Consider the following 6560-nt stretch of genomic DNA (forward strand, 5'->3'; position numbering starts at 1 on the left):
CACCAAGAGGAGGAGGGGGGCAGGCAGCCTGGGCACAGGGGTCCCAGGGAGAGCTCAGGGTCTCTCCCGACAGCCTGCGGGGCCACCTGAGCCTGCGCCCTGTACCCCCAGGCCCTAGAAGTAGGACGGTGACACGGGAGGTGAGTACACGGCCGCTTCCTGGATGGACACTCACAGCAAAAGGGGAGGTCTTGGGTGGCCTCCAGTCCAGCAGATCTTTGCCCTTTGAGAGGTTCTAGAACACTCTGGAAAGTTCTAGAAACCCTACCCCCACGCCCACCCAGCCCCGGAACTACACATAACTCGGGAGGTCCGGATACCTCTCAGATGGCAGCGGGGCGAGGCTCAGGGAGGGTGAGTGAGGAGCCCGGGATCACACAGCAGCGCGGGCAGCCCTCCCCGCCCACCCCCTGCGCGGCCGGAGGTTGCGCGGTTGTCTTGGCCGTTGATTCATAACGCTCGGCAGATGGGAAGTTCCAGAGAGGCCCCCGCTGGGTCCCGGGGCCTGGTAGGGGCCGCCCGCTCTCCCGCCCCCCGGCCCCCCGCCCCCCTGGCCTCCCGCCCCTGCATGGCCATGGCCCAGAGGAGAGGTGCTCCCCGAGGCCGCGGCCCGGCCACTTCCCGGTCTTGGGGCAAAGGACCAAAGGCAGAAATAGGTCTGAGGCGGGGCGGGCGGGGGGGCGGGTAGGGGGGCGGCGGGGGGGCGGGCGGCAGAACAGAAACAACCAGCTTGGCAAAACCGGGAGGCCCAGCTGAGTCACAGACGCCGATGCCAGTGCCGAGCGCAGGACACGGAGGAGGGGACACCGCAGCGGGACCGGTGGGGGCCGCGGCCTAACGTCCTCCGTGGCTCCCACTGGCCTCAGGGCAAAGCCCCAGCTGCTCCCTCGGCCCCCCCAGCGGCGGCCTCGGGCACCCTGAGCGTCCCCAGCTTCAAAATAAATCTTCCTTCCGGTCCCTTAACCGGCGAGCTGCTTCCTTCCCCGTGCCAGGCGCCGTTCGGGACATCTGTCACGTTTTAGTGCACGGGGAATACCAGGGCGAGCTTGTGCGCGTGTTTTTAAGACACGCGCACACACACAACACATAAAACATGAATATATAACCTAATAAATTCTTGTGAAACCCACGGCCACGTGATCCGCATCCAGGAGAAGCCGAAGCACGTCGTCAGCCCCGGGAGGGGACCCAGATGCGCCTCGCTTCTGCCCCACGGTCCCCGCTGCTGCGACCCCGCCGTCTTCCTGTGCCCGCGGGTAGTTTTTGGTCGGAAGATTGATCTCATCCTTCATTTCTCAGGTTTACGCGGTGCTGTATTCATCATCGGGGCCCTAGGAGCTGGGGCTTTTTAAAGATTTTATTTATTTATTCATGAGAGACCCAGAGAGAGGCAGAGACACAGGCGCAGGGAGAAGCAGGCTCCCCGCAGGGAGCCCGATGCGGGACTCGATCCCAGGGCCCCCGGGTCATGCTCTGAGCCCAAGGCAGACGCTCAACCGCGGAGCCACCCGAGCGCCCCAGTTCTACGAGTTTGGACAAAAGTGCAGAGTCATGGAAATTACCACCCGTGCAGTTGCCAGAAAAACTCCCGCCAGGTACTCCTGTGTCATCAGGTCCTCGTCCCGTACCCAGTCCCTGGAAACCGCCAATCTTCGTCGCGATGATTTTTCCCACGTTTCTCAGGAGGTCATGTCAACGGCTTCCTACCATTACGTAGCTTCTCGGGTGGGCCTCTTCCACTTAGCAGCAGAGCTCCGTGCCCGCAAGCGGGGTGTTCTGGGCGCGGAGCACCGCCCAGCGGGGTTCACGATCACCCACAGACATCCGCGGCTGTTCCCCGCGCGGGGTGCTCGAGAAGAGGGCTGCTGCGAACGCGCGTGGGCATCTCCCCGGGACAAATCCCTAAGCGCTGGGGTTGCAGGGCCAGGGTCTGTAAGACACCGCTAACCGGGTCGCCAAGCAGCTGCACCATTTGGCAGGCCCAGCGGCGACGGATGAGACACCCAGGTGCGCGGCGTCCCCTTCGACGCTTGCCGTTGCCCGTGTTTTTCGTTTCAGCCGATCTAAGCTCGTGCGTGGTGACATCCCATCATGGACCTAATGTGCGTCCCCTGGGAAGGAGCTGGTCACCGAATCTGCCATCGCGTTTAGTGCCTTGTGTCCTGTGTTCTCTTTCCTGCGTTTGGAAAATCCTCGGACAGTCGGGATACAAGTCCTTTATGGGGTGCGGGTTCGCGGATAGTCCCTCCCAGGCCAGATGGTGGCTTTTCATCCCTTCACCGGGCCTTTTGAGGAGCACACGTTTTAAATTTCGATGATGTTCGGGACGCCTGGGTGGCTCAGCAGTGGAGCGTCTGCCTTGGGCTCAGGGCGTGACCCCGGGGTCATGGGATCGAGTCCTGCTCCCTGCATCCCCACGGAGAGCCTGCTTCTCCCTCTGCCCTTGTCTCTGCCTCTCTCTGTGTCTCTCAGGAATTCATAAATAAAATCTTTTTTAAAAAATTTCAAAGACGGGGATCCCTGGGTGGCGCAGTGGTTAGCGCCTGCCTTTGGCCCAGGGCGCGATCCTGGAGACCTGGGATCGAATCCCACGTCAGGCTCCCGGTGCATGGAGCCTGCTTCTCCCTCTGCCTGTGTCTCTGCCTCTCTCTCTCTCTCTCTGTGACTATCATAAATAAATAAAAATTAAAAAAAAAAATTAAAAAAAAAATTTCAAAGACGTTCAATGTACCCATGTTGTTTTTTAACTCCGAGGACCGTGCCTTCCGCGTCCTATCACAGCTCTTCGCCCAACCCGAGGCCGTCAGGATGCTCCCTGGGCTTCTCTTCTGCGACTTTTACCGCTTTGCAGGTCACGCTTAGATCTGTGGTCCACGTGCTGGCTTTGTGTGGAGCAAGGAGCTCTTCCTCTTCTCCTCCCTCCCTGTCCTCCCCATCTTCCCCTTCCCCTTCGTCTCCTCCTCCCTCTTCTGCACACCGATGCCGACTTGTTCTGGCACCAAAGCTCCCGTCCCCGGATTTCTGCGAGTCTGGGGTCGATGGTCCGGTTCAGATGTGTCCCCGCGGCTACTCCACTTGCTCGCCGGGCGGATCATTGAGTGGGGCGGGCTGAGGGCCGGCCGCAGCGGCCACATGGACGCCCCCCCTCCCACCCCCTCACCCCCCTTCCCGGCCCTTGGCTCTGTGCATTTCCTGCTCGTGAGAACCGTCGTGTCCTTGGCTGAGTCGTCGACGCTCTCCCGGAAAGTCGCCCCTCGCTGCAACTCGCTGCTCGGCTTTTCTTTACAGGCTCGCAACGGAATCGGGCAAACCTCCACGTCTCGGTTCATTTTAGCCACTTCTGAACCTGACATAGAATTGCTCAAGGTGACCTCTGGTGGCGAGTCTGGTTTCCACCTATTGCGCTGCAATTGGTTTGGGACACACGTGGTGCTGCTGCCCGTGGCGGGAAGTCGTTAGTCCTCGCTGCTGCTTCGGCCGAATATCCCACCGTCTGTTCGCCCATTCTTTGGTTTTTCTGATCAGTATTTCATATTTATTATTATTATTTTTAAAGATTTTACTTATTTATTCATGAGAGACACACAGAGAGAGAGGCGGAGACACAGGCAGTGGGAGACGCAGGCTCCATGCAGGGAGCCCAATGCGGGACTCGATCCCGGGACTCCAGGATCATGCTCTGGGCCGCCCCCCCGCTAAACTGCTGAGCCACCCAGGGATCCCCAACTTATTATTTTTTAATTTTTTTTAAATTTTTATTTATTTGTGATAGTCACAGAGAGAGAGAGAGAGAATGAGGCAGAGACACAGGCAGAGGGAGAAGCAGGCTCCTTGCACCGGGAGCCCGACGTGGGATTCGATCCCGGGTCTCCAGGATCGCGCCCTGGGCCAAAGGCAGGTGCCAAACCGCTGCGCCACCCAGGGATCCCCCAACTTATTATTTTTAATTGACATATAATTTTGCATTCATTTCAGGTGTCCGACATAAGGCCCCGATATTTGGGTATCTTGTGAAATGATCCCCACAGCGGGTCCACTTACCATCCGCAGCCACACGTAATCACGCCGCGTCTTCCTGCGATGAAAACTCCTACGATCTGCGCTCAGCGGCTTTCAGGTGGGCTGACTGCCCCGTTGCGTGGGCATCTGGTTAAATCGCATCTCGGGGCTGCCCGACACCCGACACACGCCGCCCGGCGACCCCCTGGACCACTGTCTGTGGACAAATGCCTGAGTGTGGAAGTGCTAGGGAGACGGTGCTTCCCAGACACGACCTTCTGCCCAAGCGCAAGCGCCCGTTTACGCTCCATCGAGCTCCGTCGAGTTTTCAGGGGCACTACTCCCTCCCGGTCGCCTTTATTCCTAAACAACCTCGTGCTCCTTGCTGCTCCTCTGGTATTAAAAACACCCTTTCTGGGCAGCCCGGGTTGAGCGTCTGCCTTCGGCCCAGGGCGTGACCCCAGGGTCCCGGGATCCAGTCCCACGTCGGGCTCCCTGCGTGGAGCCTGCTTCTCCCTCTGCCTGTGTCTCTGCCTCTGTCTGTGTCTCTCGTGAGTAAATAAACAAAATCTTTTTAAAAACAAAAACGCCCTTTCTTCTCGGGGAGCCTGGGTGGCTCAGTTGGTTGGGCGCCCGACTGTTGGTTTCGGCTCAGGTCGTGACCTCGGGGTCCTAGGGTTGAGCCCCACGTCAGACTCTGCACTCGGAGGGGTCTGCTTGGGTTTCTCTCTCTCTCCCTCGGACCCGCCCTCCACTCAAGCTCTCTCTCTGTCTCTCAAATAAATACATCTTTTTTTTTTTTCAAATAAGTACATCTTTTTAAACGTGCTCTGCGGCCCAGCGCACTGCGCTCAGCAGCCAAGGGCTGTCCGTGCACAGGTCAGCAGGGCGGGCTGCGGGTCTCGGACCCCGCTCTGCGGCTGTTCCGCCCTGAAATCCTCCTGCTGTTAACAAAAGCCCTGTGTTCCCCTCAGTCCCCACCTGCGTCTAGCTGCGCTGCGGTCAGGGCAGGGGACTGGCCACTCTGTGCCTCGGTTTCCCTATTAGAGCGAAATGAGGGGCCCTCCTCCCCTGCAAGAGGCAGGTTAGAGCTGTGGGGGGGACGGGGGGCAGGCCCAAGGGCGCGGGAGCGGCACCTGCCCACCTGCTGGACAGACAGACGCCGGGCCAGGACGTCCAGGGGTCGGGCAGCCTGGCTGGGCCTCCTGCCCCCTCCCGTCCTCCCTGCAGCGGCCCCCAGAGGGCGCCCATGAGCACCCGAGCCGGGTGGGCCACCTGTGCCCACTGCCCTCCTGGCCTCCTGTGCCCCGCAGTCCTCTGGGCCCTGTCCCCTCCCGCGCCCCCACCCCCCGCTCCACCCGTCGCTCACTCGGCTCCAGCCACACCGGCCCCCTTGGCTGTTCCCCGCAGGACCTTTGCACAGGTGGTGACCTCTGCCTGGAATGCCCTCCCCTCACGTCCCTCTCATGACCCGTCCTGCCTTCCTGCTCTACTTTTCTTCAGAGATTAAGTCCTGGTGGTAACCGGCCGCCTCCGCTGCCATGTCCACAGCACCTGGCACCACGGGCCTTCGGGGAATATCCTGCTGATGAGTGAATAGAACCAGAGGATGTGCACACGGAAACCCTGTGCACGGCTGGTGGGGTGTGAAATGTGGACGTCGTGGTTCTTCATGAAGTTAAGTACAGGGCACCTGGGGGGCTCAGCGGTTGAGCGTCTGCCTTTGGCTCGGGTCATGACCCCGGGGTCCAGGGATCGAGTCCCAGATTGGGCTCCCCCCGGGGGCCTGCTTCCCCCTCTGCCTTTTGTCTGCCTCTCTATTTCTCGTGAATAAATAACAAAACAAAATCTTAAAAAGTCAAATACAGAACTGCCCCATGATCCAGGAAGGCAGGGCCTCAGATATTTGCACACCCATGCTCACTTCAGCATGACTCGCGCTAGCGAAGAGGTAGAAACGACGCCAGTGCCCACTGAGGCATGAACAATACAGCAAAAAGTGGTTCATCCGTAAACTGATTATTCAGCCCTAGGAAGGGGCCTAACACCTGCCCCCCGCAGATGTACCCCGAGGACACCGTGCTGGGAGGGGACCCAGACCCAGAAGGACACCTCCCGCAGGACCCCACTCCCAGGAGGTCCCCAGAGGAGGCCCGTCCACAGAGACAGAGGAGGTGGTGGGAGCTGGGGGGGTGGTGGTCAGTGCTTCCTGGGGACAGGGTCTCCCTGTGGGGAGATGGAAGGTTCTGGAGACGGTGGGGGGGTGCGGGGCGGGGTGAGCGTGCTCCACACCCTGAGCTGTGCGCCTGCAGGGGGTTATGATGGTGAATTCTATGTTATGTGTGCTTACCATTTTTTAAAACGGAAAAAAAAGCCGAAGAAGACTGCAGCGACAGCCAACCTCCCCAGTTTACAGAAATAAATACAGAAATGTCCAGAAGCTGGGCTCCTCCATCCCCGCCCCCACGTGGGAGGCTCTGCTCGCTGCTCCAGCCCCGCGGTGCAGACTCCAGGACCTGAGGTCGGGGCCAGGAAGAGCCCAGCACAGGGCAGGGGCCCGG

General features: G+C 60.0%; 1 long non-coding RNA gene across 1 annotated transcript; it reads left to right on the forward strand.

The window, feature by feature from the left end:
• Positions 1–269: 269 nt before the first annotated feature.
• On the forward strand, positions 270–6540 carry LOC140611098 (uncharacterized). The gene is made up of 4 exons (XR_012012438.1): positions 270–354; positions 3976–4117; positions 5503–6173; positions 6374–6540. It is a non-coding gene; the product is annotated as an uncharacterized lncRNA (long non-coding RNA).
• The last annotated feature ends 20 nt before the right edge of the window (positions 6541–6560 follow it).

The sequence above is a fragment of the Canis lupus genome, chromosome 19, assembly GCF_048164855.1.
Source record: "Canis lupus baileyi chromosome 19, mCanLup2.hap1, whole genome shotgun sequence".
NCBI classification, from domain to species: Eukaryota; Metazoa; Chordata; class Mammalia; order Carnivora; family Canidae; genus Canis; species Canis lupus.